Consider the following 19798-nt stretch of genomic DNA (forward strand, 5'->3'; position numbering starts at 1 on the left):
ACCGGCGCCGGCTTTTCGCTGCCGGAAACCACCGACGCGCCGCCGCTGGTGCCGAAAAAAGCTTGGGGATGAGAAAGAACCACCAGGTCCAAGCTCCGCGTCCAACCGCGCCAATGATGTCCGGGGTGGCCACCGCTCCGGCAAAGGCACACCGCCCTTCCCGCGCACCTACCGGAGGCAAACGGGCTCGAAAGCTGACGGCAGCGGCGGCAGCGCTCGCTGAGGTGGTCGTCAAGAAGATGAAGAAGACCGCACGGGCGCCTCGTCCAAAGCCTACGGCTCATGCGGCACTCCGGCTGGCCCTACGGCGACTGCTCCGGCGCGTGCGGCGGCCGCAACCGGCAACAAAAAATGCGGCCACCAAGTGCTCGATGAAATGCCAACAAGGTAAAAATAAAACCTCGTGTCCCGTTGGTATTCGATAGTGATTGTTCGTGATCACTAGTGATTGTTTATAGTGCTTACTTTGACATTGTAAAGCGGAGGTGAACAAGGCCGAATTCCACGCATCATTGGAGTCCTCGGCCACCGTTGACCTTGGTGCATGATCTCAACTATGACTCATTTTGGAATCATTCGGCCACACAACACAAGGAGGAGGCCAAGGAAGAGGTCCAAGAGGTGGTGGTGGGAGCTCACTCGTGGAGAAATCTTGGCCTCTCTTCGAAATGTTGGTGGTGACCGAGGGGGGTGGTGGTGATGGTGGCCGAGGGGGTGGTCACGGTGGTGGTGGTGATGGTGGCCGGGAGGATGTCGAGGTTGATTTCTTTGGAGAGGACGTCATTTGAGTGGTGGTGGCTGGAAGGGTGGTGGTGATTTTGAATCCAACATTGTGTTTGTAGTGATGCATTTTCGGTGAACTTCGCATGTTTAAATTAAAAAAACATTATGATGAAACTTTATGTTATGACGATTATTGCTATTCATTCTTTAATTTGAATGGTTTTAAGATATGTATTGTATAGAGATTGTATTTATGCGGCTAGTATGCAAACGGCCATAAATTTGATTTTACTCTGCTAATTATAGCGGATCGGCTAGGTGCGGCCACCGTTAGTGGAGTAAATTTTTACTCCACTAACTTTACTCAAATTTTTACTTCACCAACTTTTAGGGTTCGGTTAGAAATGCCCCTGCTGATGTACTGCGAGTGTCTCCGGCCGGGTCCTGTACTCCTGTACTCGATCCTTTTGTGGTTTCTGCCAGGGCGGTCCGTGGCGACTGCCGACGTCGGTGAGGCGCTACTTTTGAACCGTTAGCCAGCCAGCATGTGCCCGGCGCCGGTGCTGCCGGCCGGCCTAGCCAGCATATCTTCTAGCCCTGTACTTTCGGTACGACAAGCCTAGCTACGTCCTTGCGTAGCCGCTGCATGGCTTTACCGGCATGTCTCGCTCTCGCGGTCCCACGGCAACAACAAAAAGATACAGCGGCAACAAAGCTACACGCCCTTGCTTGCTTCCTTGCTTCACCCGCACTCCATGGACGGATCGTGGATCTTTCATCTTTCCAATCCACAACTTTCAACGATCCGTCAACTTTGGAAAAGCAAAATGCACCTGCCTAGCTGGCTCTCGGCTCCTCACTTGGCTTCATCACTTGCGCTGGTAAGATGCGATCGACACGGGCGATGTGGCGCCACCGTGCTGCCTGGCCTCAACTTTCATTTCAAAAGCATGAATGATTCGATCGAGATCTCCAGGAAAGAAAATCCACGGCACAGCCTAGCTAGTATCTATGCTCGTTGCTTTCGACTGGATCTATGGATAGGCGGAGCTAGCAACCGTAGCGACCGACCCAGCAATGTTTTTTTTTTCAAAACGGAGGCAAAAGCTTTGCTTCATCTCATTAATAAAGAAGAAGGGTAACAGAAGTTCATGGCGAGGTCATTACTCTTCAACAAATGAGACAAAAGCCTACTCTCGCGGCATAATAGACCCCAGGTGCCGAGCACCGGCGGTCACCCACAACTTAGCCTCGCTCCTAACATGCGCGAAGACGATGGAAGGCAGTGTGCGAAAAACCCGTGCATTCCTCTCGTTCCACAGTGCCCACGCAGGCGGTGGACCGATAGGGGTAGCCCGAGATATCTGAGGGGGGACGTAGATCTCCTAGCTTGGAAAGGCTGTAGGACGTCATCAAGATCAATCTCGGCACATCTTATTGGGGCGACAATGCTTTTGTGCAACTTTTTACATGTGGCCTTCATGGCAAATATGGCAAGTGTACAACTGTCTAAGTCAAAAGGAAGCTGAAAAACTGGATGCAGGCAGGTCCAGGTCCATGCATGCTACCGTACTCTACTGACACGACCAAATCCTATATGTCGAGCCTTCCAAGTGAACGAAGACCTAACTCAGCCACCTCTGGTCTGCTGCTAATATCTTCCTCGCTGTCAAGACCAGGTCTCCTTCCTATCACCACCAGCTTCTGGTGGCCCGACCACGCAAATGCAATTTTCTTGCCCTTGTTCCTTGTGGTGTGTTCGGCTCGCCCACACCACGCTTCGATTATCCGGTTAATTTCTTACGCCGTTCGTGCCCCTAGTCCGTTGCATAAGCATTCACCAACTTCAAAACAACACAAAAAGTATTTCAGAGCTGCGTTGCAACCAGTTCCTCTGGGTATATACTGTACCTAGGCTACGTACGGTGATCGGGTTGTTAATTAGGTCGTCCCCCAGTTCCTCTGGGCGCAGACACTCGTCTGATAAAACAAACAGAAAGTAACTTGATTGCTCGTTCCACTAGCGTTTTATGTCCGCAGTAACGCAGAGCCCGGCCCCTTCCTTCCTACCTGAACTCGCAGCCTGTCGTGGTTCTAGCTTTTCCACCGTGCGTACGGTTGAACTGCACAAACGTATGTTTGAGCTTGGCATCTAATCGCACAGACCAATTAAAGAAATGCAAGTAGACCAGATCAGCCGGCCCTAATTCTAGCTCTGACCGGCGCATTGGCGTACGTGATCCCATCGACAGTCCTGCATTCGTCCGACACGCCGATAGAGACGGCCGGCTGCCTGTACGGATCAGGGAGTGTGCCACGGCCGAACAGTCGACTATGGAAGCACTTCCGCACGGGGAGGGGCGCGAGTGGAGGAGCTACGTCTGCTCGATCCACGATTTCAATCTCGATCTGGTCTGCTGCTTCTTCTTCTCTGTTTTCTTATTCCCTACTGCAGCAAGTCAATGGTGCTAACTAACGTGGTGCGCCTAGTGCATGATCGCTTGCTGCTATACAGAGTACTCTAGTTTAGTTGTTAATCCGTGGCAGAGCTCGAACAGAGAAATAACGAGGAACAAAATAAAATAAAGTGCAAAGCTAGAATTTAGTGAGGCTGCTAAAATAAAATAAGACCTTCCCGCAAAAAAGAGACCAAGAGCAACTCTGCCAAAGTCACTGTATTTGCCTGAGCGCCATAATTATCCATACTATGACGATTTTGTTCGAAAAAGATGCGTTAGCAGAGTCGCCATACGGTCTTTGGCATGAATAATTTATGAAGTGTGCTTTATATCCAGTCCGCTAGCCTTCATATTTGGGCCGGTGATGTTGATATAGAGCGGCCGGACAACTTCCTCCCGCGCCCAACACTGTCATGGTGCGCTTGTCCGTATTGTTACCGCTTTCGCCCTGCTAACGCTGCAACCGCATATACACCGGGAAGAGCGCCAATTAATGGCCACCATCGTGTTTCACACAATTTTTCATCTGAACATGGCAAATCTCAACCCCCCATTTCTCACCAGAGCACGCACATTCGTTGTATATAACTCCATCGCCCTTCTTCGTTGGCGCGATCACATTCACCCTCTTCCCCCATCTTAGTTGCCGGCACACTCACCACCCATCAGCCCCCTTTGACGGCCACCACTCTCTCTTCCTCCAATACCATGTCGGTGGGTCGTGCCCTCCCCGTGGACCTTTCTTCGACGAGGTCAAAGAGAACTGCGCCGAGCGAGACTTCTAGGAGGGAGTGTGGGAGTTCTCGGAGTTGGTCAGGGAGGACACTCTCCTTAAGGCTGAACCAGTCATTGGCCGCGCCCGCCTCTCCGTTGTCCTTGAGTAGTTAGACCACATTTCCATGGCCGCCGCCGCAGAAATGGTCGCCCCGCTCACGCCAATTTCAAGGCTGCAGCCTTATCCCACATACGGGACTCACATGCGTTCGTGGGCCGCGCGTGTGGCCGATGAAGTCGTAGCAGCCGAAGCTTCCCCTGTTTGTGAGGTCACTCCGAAGAGGTGGAAGAGCCTGTAGTTTAGCATATGCATTTTGTAGTCCATGTTGTAAATCTATGTTCAAATCCTAGTTGAAATTGATGCTTGATCCTGTACTAGAAAACTCGCATTGTTGAGGTTGTGAATGAAAATCGATGTTTTGGGGCAGAACCATTGTAGTCTATGAAAAGTAGGACACACATGAAACAAAAATATGGAGACTACATTATGGTGACTCTGTGTTTTCCATAGCCGCCGCAGCCTCCATATCCATATTAAGCGAGTTGTTCATTTTCATATCCCATATGGCGACCACACATATGCTGACTTTAGTAAAGTTGCTCTAAGAGCTATTCTGGTAGAGTCACCATATGGCACCGATTACCATAATAACCGCCGCGATTTTCGCACAAAATGACACTCTAGCAAGGTCACCATATGACACCGAATCACCATAATTTTTAAAGGGAACTCCATATCAAGGCTCCGAGTCTCTATATTTTGTAGGTTGTTGTTGTTACTTTGGAGTGATCCTCGTCCACCACCAACTCGCACGGGAAGGAAGTTTCACCTCCCGCCTCGCCTCCCACGCTGGCCCATGGCAATTTCCCATCACCCTCATGTTTTCCCGTCGCTTGCCCCCCTAGCAACAATTTTGGTGGATTATTTCTAGTAGACACATGAGATTCTGTCGATTCGCTTTTAGCATTGTCCCAGGGAAGCTAATATCCTGGCACATTTTTATCTAGACATGCATATGGACACAAATTATTGTACTGGTGGTATGATACACTGCGGGAAGTAGCTATTGTCGGTGTCAAAACCAGCGGATCTCGGATAGGGGGGCCCAAGCTGTGTGTTAAGGATCAATGGTAACAGGGAGTCAGGGGACACGGTGTTTACCCAGGTTTGGGCCCTCTTAAGGGAGGTAAAACCCTACTCCTGCTTGATTATATTCGACGGGTATGAAGATTACAAGAGTTGATCTACCTCGAGATCGCAATGGCTAACCCTAGATGTCTAGCCTATGAGGATTCCAATGATGGTGAAGAAGATGGCCTCTATGGACTAACCCCTCCAGTTTATATACACACCGGAGGGGTCTAGGGTTTGTACAAGGTCGGTTTATCAGGGAAGGAAGCTTCCGAACTCTATTCTTGCCGTCCACGTATTAAGAAGTCCCAGCCGGACATGGTGGACAATCTTCATCTTGATCTTGTACGGCCCATCCAACCCGGCCCATACTCCTAGGCCGGACACCTGAGGACCCCCGAATCCAGGACTCCCTCAGCTGTGACAAGTTCGCAATTAGGTGCCAAGAGGCTTTCCCTTTTTTTTAAAGAGGGGTCATCTTATCCGTGGGTTCACCAAGTTGAAGCCTCACCGCATCCATATCCATAGAAACCTCTTAGAGCATCTCCAGCCATTGGAGCCCCCCAGGTCATTTTTCGGCGATAAATAGCATCGCTTGGGGGGTGTTGACGCTAATTTCGATGTGGGGGTGCCGGTTCCCAGCTGCGTCCCCAACTTCGGGCCCCCAGCAGGTGACTTTCAGGTTGAGGGGTAGTGCATGCAGTGACGTGGCGATGAAGGCAAAAGTGACAGTCCGTCACGCGGGAGGGCGAATCTGGGGATGGCTCGCCGACAGAGCTAACCCACCAGTACTAGGGAAAAACCTAGCAGTAGCGCACATATTAGGTGTATCAGTAGCGCGGGGCCCCGCGCTACTGATACGACGCTATAGCTAACATGCATCGGTAGCGCGTGTTGACCCACGCTACTGCTATACATGTCTAGTAGCAGCAAGCTTTAGCGCAACGCGCTACTGCTAATATTTGCAGCGCTTTTATTTAGGGCGCGCTACTGGTAAGAGCGCGCTGTTGCTAACTTTACTCCCCTTGCTACTGTTAGTTTTATTAGTTTTTGTTTTTTCTGCATATTTGTTTTGTATTTGAACAAGCTTTATACAATAATCTTTAGCATATCATACACATACAAATGTAATCATAGCATCAAATCATGTCATCATCATAATCATCATCCAACACAAAGTGGTCTCTCGTGATCATCTCGAAAATAGTGATACAAGTCTCGATTACTTGCAACTACATCGTCATCCATCTAAACAATGATATACGCGAGAAGAGCTATCACTATGAGTGAGAACGGAACTATGCAGTACATGAGTTTGTATCCCTCTCTCGCACTAGCGTGAACCTAAACTAACTACTGTCTGTCGCTCGGAAACCGAAAATCAGTACACCTGGGTCTGACACTCTAGCCACTCGTGTATACTCCTGGCGTAGCACTTCTTCGCCATCGATGATCTATGCACCTGCATCATCACATGAGTTGATGATATGCAACATATATAGTTGAGCAACAGAAAGAGACAGACTTGGCAAAAATAGAAGCAACATATCATAAGCATAAATAACAAACTTCATCGGACCCAAAATGCCCTAACTAGAGCGATCTTAGCTAGTCGAGGAGGACGGTTTAATTACATCACAAATAAAGTTTCATCGTGCATAAGTCAACGTTTCGTCATACAAAAAGTATGGACTAAACGGAAACATTGTCATATATCGACAATCACTCAAACATGTTGTGCCATCCATCCAAGTCAGGGAGATAGTCCCCAAGCTTAGTAAAAGGCTTTAGGTCGAGACGCTAAGCGGCTACGTGTGTTCGGACGTCTTCCCGCGACATTTGCCCTTCCTCGTAGAACATCCTTGTTTTTTCGAGGACCTCCTTCATGATGATTTGGGCAAGTTCACGCTGGATGTGATAGAACTCAGCTCGAAGCCGATGATCCTCGATATCTCCTACGTCCTTTGCCCATTGCAGAATATGGGCATTCCTGGATGTAGGTGACATGTGAAGGTTCTACTGATCCCGTCTGTACTCCGGCATGTGCTGTAGGACATAGAATCCATCACTAAGAATATCACTCGGTTGCTGAATGCAGCAGAAGTCAGTCTTATGGCTGAAGGCGGGCCTGCTGTTCCTCTTCTTCTTAGTCTTGATCTCTCCACCCCGTACGCCATAGAAAAAGATAGCACTGTCGAGAACAGACTTCATGTGGGTGTAATCCTTTTTGTTCATGTTCTTCGACGAGTCCAAGTAAAGAGTGTGGGAGTATCGGGGGTAAAAGATGATGAGGACGGCTCTCCCATGGCTGCGCAAAATAAGAACACCTCAAATTAATTAGCCTCACCGTGCAAATGAATGATTGAAATCGAAGAAAGGATATCCGCGCGGATGACTTACAGGGGATGATAGGGCATGAGAATCGTCTCCTTGTCCTTATTGGCGACCATGAAATCGACGATGTAGTCCCTCGTGTATTCACGGTGCTCTGCGCAGACTGCCAAGAAGCCCTCATGCATGAAGTGCGGGTCAGCGACACAGATATAAGGTATCTGCTCAATCCCGATGATGTAGTTCATGTACAAGGCATAAAGGCAGACAAACGTAAAATCTAGCTTCTTCAAGTGAAACATGTCGAAGATGTAATCGAATCGAAGGAAGAACTTCTCCACAGGGAATGAGTCGACGTACAACCTTTGCCGCGGCACGTTAACCACGTAGAGTGGGTATCCTAGATTTTCCGAGGCGATTAGGCTTTTCTCTCTCCACAACACATCATCATGAAGTCTCCTTAGATCGCCGTGTATGGCCTCTACCGATGCCTTAGGTGGGATTGGTTCACCGGGGATATGGTATTTCGCCGCACCGCGGACAGGTATACGGTCTTGAACACGAGGCTGCGGAGGCGGCTGGTTTATAGCAGCAGCTTTACTGTTGCCTTTCCTCGCTCTCTTCTGATGCTTCTTTGGTGGAAGGTCGTCTATAATACGTTCAGGCTCCGGAGACGACAATTCAGGCACCGACTCATGACGCTCAAACCCTGAGTACTCATACTGCTGAGCCATCAATCCTTCGTCATCAATGGCGCCAGTATTGATATACTGTTGAGTGTCATCGTCATCGTCATCCTCATCTATGTCGATGTCATCAGCGACTAATGGAGCCTCTTCCTCACCCCGTCCGCTATCACCCAGCACGACAGGCGATGCTAATTGGGTAGGTGGAGTGTTGATGTTCATACCTTGCGAAGGCTGCGTGGTCGTGGGTGTGCTACCGGTGGCCTCCAGACGAAGCAGACTCTTTGGCCACAATAGGACCCACGTCTTGCAATCACCAAGCCGCCGCGGGGTCTCATCGTCATCTCCCCCTAGTACCAGAGGAGCCAAATTCTCATGGCCCGATTTGACACTGGCCACGAAAACTTTGAAGACGTGAGGAGGGGGCCGGCTGTGGAACAATTGTTCCTTCGGCTTCATTATCGTTGCCTTCCCCACGTCCACCTTCTGGCCATTGATGTCGTACAATATGGTGCACGGGGCATCAGCCTTCAAAGACATGTATGCGACGTGAGACATCCGAAAGGCAACGGAAATGGGAGATTATACATTTATTGAAGAGGGCTGTTGTGACAGCTACCGTGAGGGCATCGAGCTCAGCCAAACACGAAGCACCGCCGAGCACGTCCGATACGGAGGACAGGCTGCTATGAGTAGGTGCGGGAGCCGGTGCAGGAGCCGGTGCAGGAGCCGGTGCAGGAGAAGGTGATGGTGCAGGAGCAGGTGCTGGCGCAACACTAGTCGAGCTGCTCCCGAAGAAGTCGGCAAGGTGAAAGTTTGCTGCATTTTTATTTTGATTTTGCCTGCTCCAACTGAGGACGGCCGGAACCAAGGCAGCTACCACCTGTTCTGCGGCAGCTACCGCTATTGCGGCTGTCTCAGTTGATTTCTTCTCAACCGCAATCTCAACCTTATTGTCAATGTTTTCTTCAGTTAACCTCCCTCTTTCCTTTCTCTCCTCCATGGTCTCACCGTAGTACTTCTTCCACGTGGCACTGTCTCCGACACCGTGCAAATGTCCATACGATGTCTGAGTGTCCACCGGGAGTCGTTTCAATATGTTCAACGCCCGGTTGAATGGGGTGTCCCACTTGGGCCTCGCCAACGCCTCAGACAGCGAGTCACTTTCGGCCGCAATCCTGTGCTTCTCTCTGTGCAAAAGGAACAAGGATCGTTTACAAATATGACTAAACATGGAGTCGGACTGATCAGAAACTAAAATTACCAGGAGTCTCATGAACTCCGTCGTGACCGGGCCCGTCTCGAAAACCTTCTTGATTGGATCCCAACGGTACCGGGCCCTGAGGACGTTATGCTCCTGTGGGACGGTGAACTCCTCCAAGGGGTCTGGGATGCCCAGACTTTCATGTTCCGCGTCCTCCTTTGCCCATATGGACCTCTTCCCTATGTAACCATGACTTCTGAGGTGGTTGAGGGATTTCGGAATTAAGGGGTCCTCGGACAGCCGGACTATATACTTTGGCCGGACTATTGGACTATGGAGATACAAGATTGAAGACTCCGTCCCGTGTCCAGATGGGACTCTCCTCTGCGTGGAAGGCAAGCTTGGCGATTCGGATGTGTAAATCTCATTCTCTGTAACCAACTCTGTGTAACCCTAGCCCCCTCCAGCGTCTATATAAACCGAAGGGTTTAGTCTGTAGGACAAGAACAATGATATCATAGGCTAGCTTCTAGGGTTTAGCCTCTATGATCTCGTGGTAGATCAACTCTTGTAATACTCATATCATCAAGATCAATCAAGCAGGAAGTAGGGTATTACCTCCATCGAGAGGGCCCAAACCTGGGTAACCATCGTGCCCCCCGCCTCCTGTTACCATTAGCCTTAGACGCACAGTTCGGGACCCCCTACCCGAGATCCGCCGGTTTTGACACCGACATTGGTGTTTTCATTGAGAGTTACACTGTGCCGTCGCGATAAGGCTAGATGGATCCCTCAATCATCTTCAACGACGCAGTCCAGGGGGAGGTTTTCCTCCCCGGACAGATCTTTGTATTCGGCGGCTTCGTACTGCAGGCCAACTCGCTTGGCCATCCGGAGCAGATCGATAGCTACGCCCCTGGCCATTAGGTCAGGTTTGGAAGCTTAAACTACACTGCCGACATCCGCGGGGACTTGATCTTCGACGGATTCGAGCCCATGTCAGGTGTGCCGAATAGTCACTACGAGCATGACTTAGATCTGCCATCGGACTGTATTCGGGGGATCGTGCCTACAGCTGCTCCGGGAATCAATCTGGAGCAGATTGTGCCATCCGAGGACGGGTGGATGGACCCCGCCACGGAAGCCACATACTCATCAGCGTCGGAGCCGAACACTGATCCCACCTCCTATGAGGCCGGTATCATCGGACCCTCGTACTCGTCTCCGGCTACAGAATCCGAACCGCGTACGCCCGTGCCTATCGAATCTGATTGGGCACCGGTGATGGAGTTCACCTCCGCGGATATCTTTCAACACTCACCCTTGGGTGATGTGCTAAATTCATTAAGATCTCTCTCCCTATCAGGAGACTCCTGGCCGAACTATGTCCGGCTCGAGTGGGAAGCGGACGACGACGAAATATGTTCCCCACCAACCACCCACTTAATAGCCATTGTCGATGACTTAACCGACGTGCTTGATTTCAACTCTGAAGACATCGACGGTATGGACGACGATGCAGGAGAAGAACAGGAACCACCGCTTATAGGGCGCTGGACAACCACCTCATCATATGATATATATATGGTGGACACCCTCAAAGAAAACAATGGCGATGAGGCAACAGAGGATAATCCCTTGGGGAAGCAATCAAAGAACTGGCGTCATCGGCGCCGCTCTAAGCCCCGCCATGGCAGAAATAGCAGTACCGGCATAGGAGATGATAGCAATCTGGATGGTGCCGAAGAAGAAAACAATCCCGCCCAGCCTTACTACAAGCAGGCCGAGCATGAGGATGGGCAAGCTAGCCCAGATGAACAGGCAACAGACAGAGACTTGGAGGATGACAATTATATGCCTCTCTCCGAAGATGAGGTGAGCCTCGGTGACGACGAATTTGTCATGCGTGAGGATCCCGCCGAGCAGGAGCGCTTCAAGCGCCGGCTTATGGCCACTGCAAAAAGCCTGAAGAAGAAGCAGCAGCAGCTTCAAGCTGATTAAGATCTGCTAACAGATAGATGGACCGAGGTCCTGGCTGCCGAGGAATACGGACTCGAGCGCCCTACCAAAAGATACCCAAAGTGCAGGTTGCTACCTCAACTCGAGGAGGAGGCGTTATAGCCCACACTACCAGCGCATGACGCGGCTCATCGGCCGCCCCGTGGCCGAGACAAAGCGGCGTACAAGCCCAAAGTCCAGGCTGCACCCCAACGCCAAACAAACAAAATCACGAAGGCCGGGGGCTCCACACATGACCTGCGAGACAAATTGAAAAACAAAGCAGGACAGTCAAGATCGATCTACGGATCACGGGGGCGTGCCCCAACGCGTGACCGTCACGCCGGATACACCAATAAATCCGACTGGACCGAATACAATGTAGCCCGGCACAGAGGCGCTACACACCCCCAATGCTTCACTGATGAAGTAATGAATCATGAATTCCCAGAAGAGTTCAAACCCGTGAACATTGAATCATATGATGGTACTACAGACCCCCGCGGTATGGATAGAGGATTTCTTCCTCCATATTCACATGGCCTGCGGAGATGATCTACACGCCATCAAGTACCTCCCACTAAAACTCAAGGGACCGGCTCGGCATTGGCTAAATAGCTTGCCGGCAAACTCCATCGGGAGTTGGGAGAACCTGGCAGATGCATTCCTTGACAACTTCCAGGGCACTTATGTGCGACCTCTAGATGCTGATGACCTAAGTCACATAACCCAACAGCCCGAAGAGTCAGCCAGGAAATTTTGGACACGGTTCCTAACTAAAAAGAACCAAATTGTCGACTGTCCGGATGCCGAAGCCCTAGCGGCCTTTAAGCATAACATCCGCGACGATTGGCTTGCCTGACATCTCGGCCAAAAAAGCCAAAGTCCATGGCAGCCCTCACAACACTCATGACCCGCTTTTGTACGGGCGAAGATAGCTGGTTGGCTCGTAGCAACAACACAGCAAGCAATCCCGGCACATCAAAAGCCAGGGATCGCAACGACCAACCACAACATAACAAACACAAGCGTCGCAAAAACGGTGATAGTGCCGAAGACACGACAGTCAATGCCAGATTCAGTGGATCCAAGTCCGGTCGACGGAAAAAGCCATTCAACAAAAACAATTTAGGCCCGTCCAGTTTAGACCGCATACTCAACTATCCATGCCAAATTCATGGCACCCCAAGAACACCAGCCAATCATACCAACAGAGAATGTTGGGTCTTCAGACAAGCCGGTAGGTCAGGTGCCTAAAACAAGGGGAAGGGGTCTCAAAGCGAAGATGACGACGCGGAGCCCCAATCACCGAACACAGGAGGACAGAAGAAATTCCCTCCCCAGGTGAAAACGGTGAATATGATATACGCAACCCATATTCCCAAGCGGGAACGGAAGCATGCACTACGGGACGTCTATGCGATGGATCCAGTCGCCCCAAAGTTCAACCCATGGTCTTCCTGTTCGATCACTTTCGATCGCAGGGACCATCCTACCAGTATCCGTCATGGCGATTCCGCCGCATTGGTCCTTGACCCAATCATTGACGGATTCCACCTCACACGAGTCCTTATGGACGGTGGCAGCAGCCTGAACCTGCTTTATCAGGATACAATGCGCAAAATGGGCATCGATCCCTCAAGGATCAAACCCACCAAAACCACCTTTAAAGGTGTAATACCAGGTGTAGAGGCCTGTTGTATGGGCTCAATCACACTAGAAGTGGTCTTCGGATCTCCGGACAATTTCCAAAGCAAAGAGTTAATCTTCGACATCGTCCCCTTCCGCAGTGGCTATCATGCACTGCTCGGACGAACCGCATTCGCCAGATTCAATGTGGTACCGCATTATGCATACCTCAAGCTCAAAATGCCAGGACCTCGCGGGGTTATAACAGTTAATGGAAACACAGAGCGCTCTCTCTGTACGGAGGAGCACACTACAGCCCTCGCGGCAAGAGTACAAAACAGTCTTCTCAGGCAAACAACCAATTCGGCACTGAAGAACCCGGACACTGTCAAGCGAGTCCGGAGTACCCTGCAACAGGATCATCCGGCACGACCAGAGCTCGACTAGCAATTCGGCCTCCGCCCTAGTCCCAGTCAAGCGGCAAAACTCGTGCCGCACGTACATAACTACGCACCTAAAATACCATGGGCATAGATGGAGGCACGGCTATGAAGCAGTCCACAATGCGGCTCAACCGCCCCAAGACCCATATACCTTCATCATTTTCTTTCTTTCAGGACCCTACTTTCAGGAAGCCTTTTCAGATAGCCTGATTATCGGACTCATCACAGGAAGGAACAACCAAAGAGGCAAGAGGCTTTGACGTACAAGGGAATACCCAGGTGGTCTCTTATACCGATCGTTATACTTGTTTTACATACCCACACGCAGCCTGCCCCTGGTTAGGACATGTCAAATAGTCCTATCCTTGCTTATCGCATTACTTGTATACATACGCTTTGATGTATTATTTAAATAATAATGGAAAACATACAACGTCGGCTTGTTATTATATCTTCTTTATCTTTTTTCCTTGACTGTTTATATACCATAAATTGCACCCGTACACTTTGGTACGATCAGTTCGCCAGGGGCTTCAAAGCACCCCATAACACGGCAAAAAAGTCTGAACACCTTCACGGTAGTTCGACACCCGGACTTATAGCATTATATGCATCAGCTCCGAATCATGTCTTGGGTCAATAGTTGGGTTTGCCCGGCTCCTATGTTTTGGTACCTTATGTTCCGCTATATCGGCTAAGGTAGCGCAAGGAGAACTACTGCGATTGTGTCCCGGTTCTTCCGGACGAGCACCTCAGTAGAGAAAGCCGAAAACTGACTGTCATGATGTGGCGAGAGCTGGTTGCCGTTTGAGAGGTTGTAAAATCTTTTAGGATTTCTTTCGCATAATGCCATAACCAATGCAGCGTGCGAATGATCGATTTTTCTTCCGATCAGGCGCTTTATAGAGCCCCTCGTGCGGTCTTCCGAACACCAGGGGCTACATCGACCATACTTTCAAAACTCCTATGGCTAAGTGAGAGTGATAAAGCCCTATAGTCTGATTGCCTGGTTCGCTGTGCTGAACACCTCCTTCAAGGACCCAAAAACTGGGATAAAGAGTGCTCAGGTTTATCCCTAACACCCCCGTACTTACTACACGGGGGCGGAAGCCGAGGACTAGCCAACTCTCAGGATTAATATATAAAACGGCCACACAGGAGGCAAAGCTTTCAAACGACAAGCAATAAATAATAGAAATGACCTTGTTCAAACATTACAAAGGACAAACATGAGTGTATTCATGGAAATATAATGTCCTTGGTGCATTGCTCCGCCGCAAGGCGGGCTCCTTTCAAGACACCTTCATAATACAGTTCGGGCTTGCAGTGCTCCTTCCCCTCCGGCAGTCCCTCGATCATCAGCTTCTCCGCATCCATCTTCCCCCAATGCACTTTTGCACGCGCGAAGGCCATTCGTGCACCCTCTATACAGATCGACTGTTTGATGACCTCGAGTCAAGGGCACGCACTCATAAGCTGCTTCATGAGCCTGAAGTAACTGCTCGAAATCGGCTCGATGGGCCACAGCCGGATAATCACATCCTTCATGGCTAGCTCGGCTGCCTTATGCAGTTCGATCAGCTGCTTCAGTTGATCGGAGAAAGGCACTGGATAATTCACCACCAGATACTGCATCCAGAAGAGCTTATCCGCAGTATTTCTTTCTTCGGCTCGGTAGAATTGAGCGGCATCAGATATGCTGCGCGGCAGCTCCGCAAATACCCCTGGAGAAATTAGAACTCAAAATTAGAAACTTGATTTTCTCCTTTGAAATACCCGCTTTGTATAGAAAAAGCCTTACCAACCGTAATCTTCCTCGCCTCCTGGATTTCCTTCAGGGCACCTTGGGCTTTCCCCCGGGACACTTGCGGCTTGGCGAGCTTGGGAGAGTTCGGATTCTTTCGCTGATAAACTCTGCTCCAAGGTCTCGCATTTCTTCACGGCCTCTTGAAGCTCTTGCTCAGCCTCAATAACTCTGGCTTCGTGCTTCACACGGAGAGCCTGCTCTGTGGCTGCCTTCTTTTCGGCTTCGGCCACAGCCCTTTTGAGAGCCTCAATTTCGGCTGTCACCCCTAGAGCACATCATAAAAATATTTTTATCATGCACACCTAATCGTTTGTGCTCAATAAGCAAGGTTTCTGCATACCTTGGTTATCCTCCAGCTGTTTCTTCACTTGGCCAAGTTCTCCTTCGGCCCGCTCCAGACTACGCCTCAGTCCGAATACTTCTGCAGCATGAGAGGCGGCAGTTGCTAAAGAAGCCTGCTTATTAAAAGAGATAGATGTCATTAAGTGAGTCTCCTGCGAACGTAAATTTGATCCTCTGTCCGGTTCTTATTTTCACCGAACAGTGTATCAGGGGCTGCTATCTATACTATGACATTCTTCCAAAACTCATAAAACATACCTCGAAGCCTTTTATAAGGCTGACGCAGGATTCATTCAGTCTACTCTCAGCGGAATGAATCTTCTCAATCACCACACCCATAAGGGCACGATGTTCATCAATGATGGAGGCGCCCTTTAGCGCCGCCAATAGAGCATCCGGCACCTCTGGTTGGACAGAGGTTGCCGGCGGAACAGACACATCCCCTCCGACTAACAGAGGTTGTCTGCCTGATTCTGGGGCCTTATTGGTCTCCAAGATCGTGTCCGGCTAGGGCCCGGATTCAAGACGACCCCCGCCGTTGACATCCACGGGAGCCTTCTCACCCGTGTGTCCGGACCCTGAAGTTTGGCCTCCTGGCGCCGTCTTCACTTTCTTCCCCTTCCCTTGGTCTAGGCCCTTCTGGGACGTCACCTCGGTGTCATCCACGTGTTTGGGGGTAGGGGCCTTCGGGGGTGTCTTGCTCTCTATATCATCCGAACCCAGTGAATCCTTCGACGAGGATTGTTCGGTGCGAGACCTCGCCAGACTGCAAACGAAAGTATGGCTCAGTTTTATGCCTTGATGAGCATGGACGCACAAAGTATGTTCAGATTTTGTGTACTCACGAGTTCACCAGGGGCTGGACCCTGGTATCCCACTCCGGGCTGCTATCGGCAGCAGCGGAAGACTCCTCTGGAAGAGGGTTTTTTCCCCTCTTAGGCGATTCGGCCTCCAAAGATATGGAGGTCGTTCTTTTCTTTCTTCCCCCCATGGGGGATTCATCTTATTCCTCCTCCTCGTCCTCTTCGGAGGAAGAATGGGCATTGGAGTCTTCGGATTTTGTGTTCGAAGCGCCGCGGCAACAGAGGCCGCCCTGGTCTCCTTGGCCTCCTTCTTGGCCTTCTTCTTCGGCGCCTTGTAAGGCGCTGGGACCAGCATCTTTGTCAGAAGTGGGCCGACTAGTTCTTCTGGCAGTGGGGCCGGACAGTGGATCCGCCCCGCCTTCTTCGTCCATCCCTAGGAGAATTTTGGAAAGCACGTTAAAGCGTCTTCCCCGGGATATGCCAATGAAACATATGAATTGCCAAACATAGCAGTGACCTACCGGACTTGCAGGGCGGGAAAGTTGGTACCCACGGTCCTCGTCGGATTCCGGCCACGATTTGTTGGACTTAAAAAGCACCTTCCAGATGTCCTCATGCGAGGAACCATAAAGCTCCCATAGGGTTTGGTGCTTGGCTGGGTCGAATTCCCACAAATTGCAAGCTCGGCGCTGACAAGGAAGAATCAGGCGAACTAACATCACCTGGGCTATGTTGACAAGTTTGATGTTCTTGTCTTCCATATCCTTGATGCGTGTCTAGAGTACTGACAGTTCGTCGGATGAAGACCAGTCCAGGCCTTTCTTGGGCCAGGACGTAAGCCACAGGGGGGCTCCGGATCGGAATTCGGGAGCTACGGCCCACTTCTTGCCGCGCGGCTCAGTGATGTAAAACCACTATTGCTGCCACTCCTTGACGGAATCATTGAAAGTACCTGACGGACATGTGACATTGGGCATTCTGCTCACCTTGGCGCCTCCGCACTCGGCGTGTTCGCCGCTCACTACCTTGGGCTTCACATTAAAAATCTTCAGCCATAAGCCGAAGTGTGGCGAGATGCGGAGAAAGGCCTCGCACACGACGATGTTGAGGAATGAATTAGGGGACAGATCATGGAAATCAATCCCGTAATAATACATGATGCCACGAACAAATGGGTGGAGGGGAAACCCTAGCCCGCGGACAAAATGAGGGAGGAATACAATCCTCTCATGGGGTTCTGGAGTAGGGACGATCTGTCCCACCGTTGGAAGGCGTTGGCCAATTTTCTTGGCCAGATACCCGGCCTCTCGAAGCTTTTTGATATCCTTCTCCCAAACGGTAGAGGCCATCCACTTGCCTCCTGCTCCGGATCCGGACATTTTCGGAAGATCTCTTCGAGTGGAGAAGACGAACGCTTGGGCGCTAGGGCTCGAGCGTGCGAGAATGGATGAGCCGAGGGAGAAGAAGGCGTGGGTGAAAAAGGGGAATCCCTATCTCTTTATAAAGGCGGTAGAAACTGTGTGCCTCCCCACTTGCCCTATAAATTCGCTTATTCCCCAAGCGCCGCATCGATGGCGCGGTTGGGTTACCCGCACCCGTATTGATGAGAATCCCGTGATAAGGGGACACGATCTCTGCTTCAACAAGACGTGCCAATAAAACCGCCTCGCAATACGTGCAGTAGCAGGCTGGGAAAAAATGGTTCGAATAATGATCGAGCCGTGGCGTGATGTCATGCCATGAAAAGTTGTCAGCAGATTAGATTTGTGGAATATTGTTCTCTCTATAGTGGTATGGGAATTTGTTTTGCAGAGCCGGACACGACTCTCGTGTTCAAAATCTTCTATGGAGTATTCGGAGAAGGAACCCGCCTTGCAATGCCGAAGACAATCTACGCGCCGGATTCATCGTCATTGAAGCTTGGTTCAGGGGCTACTGAGGGATTCTGGGATTAAGGGGTCCTCGAAGAGCCAGACTATATACTTTGGTCGGACTATTGGACTATGAAGATACAAGATTGAAGACTCCGTCCCGTGTTCGGATGGGACTCTCCTTTGCCTGGAAGGCAAGCTTGGCGATTCGGATGTGTAAATCTCCTTCTCTGTAACCGACTCTATGTAACCCTAGCCCCCTCCGGTGTCTATATAAACCAGAGGGTTTAGTCCGTAGGACAAGAACAATGATATCATAGGCTAGCTTCTAGGGTTTAGCCTCTACGATCTCGCGGTAGATCAACTCTTGTAATACTCATATCATCAAGGTCAATCAAGCAGGAAGTAGGGTATTACCTCCATCGAGAGGGCCCGAACCTGGGTAAACATCGTGTCCCCCTCCTCCTGTTACCATTAGCCTTAGACGCAAAGGTCGGGACCCCCTACCCGAGATCCGCCGGTTTTGACACCGACAGTGGTGGCACCCCATGTTCCTCTGTTGAAGCCCCTTCATATACTTTGACTTTTCTTTGGCATCTTTGGCATCGCAAGCCGCCTTGAATATTTGAAACTGCTCTTCCGTGATTGTCGAATTATCCTTTACAATCTCGGAGTAGGGTTCCTTTTTGTTAATGATCCGATGTTTCGCCCTTACTTTCCAAGCGACCAACACGTCGCTAAACTTGGTCATGGCGCGTTTGTTTATCTTCTTCATTGCCGGGTATTTCGCTGGCTCAATATATTGGATTTCATCCCGGCCTGGGAACAAGAATATCTGGTGCAGCAGGGTTACGAGGGAGTGCTTCATCTTTGGTATCTTCTTTAGTGCCTCATCGTTGATGGTGTCGCACGCCCGTACGATGCAGCCTATTTGATTGTCGTAGAAGGAGTGCGCTTCCACATGCAGTTTTGGCTCAAAATTGTCGTCGTCCACCTCCGTGACCACTAGTCTAGTAGCGAGGAGCTAGTTTGGAGGTCAATATCTCCTATTCGGTTTCGGTTCTATGGCTTTGCCAGTCTCGGTGCCGGTCTTGGTGCCAGTCTTGGTGCTGGTCTGAGTCTCAACACCAGTCTCAGTGCCGGTCTCGATGTCGGTCTCGAATGTAACAGGTGGGCCCAGCCACAACAACCGTTGATCGTAGGCAAGGTTCAAAAATTTGTCTGCCGCCAGGTAGACATCATCGCAATCACCAGAACCATGTCCTTCATCGTCGCTAGCCATGTTTCCTACGATTAAATCTAGTCAATTAATTCCAGACCTAATAAAATGAATAATGGCATAATAAAAGGCTTGTGTTTTGCAGGAACGTTGATTCCTTCCTGGTGCAGCAAATCCTGGGTACTCAATATGTCCTAGTTTGTAGCACAAGTCATCTCGAAATTCACGGAAAATTTCGGCATGACCTTTGCTAAAAAGTGGACAAATTGAACACCTAAAATTTGCTGGAACGGAAATGAATCAACATTCCATCAAAACATAGGCCACTTGACTTCATTCCCTAGAAACAACAAAAGGCCACTTGGGCACAATCGAGG

The sequence above is a fragment of the Triticum aestivum genome, chromosome 6B, assembly GCF_018294505.1.
Source record: "Triticum aestivum cultivar Chinese Spring chromosome 6B, IWGSC CS RefSeq v2.1, whole genome shotgun sequence".
Classification (NCBI taxonomy): domain Eukaryota; kingdom Viridiplantae; phylum Streptophyta; class Magnoliopsida; order Poales; family Poaceae; genus Triticum; species Triticum aestivum.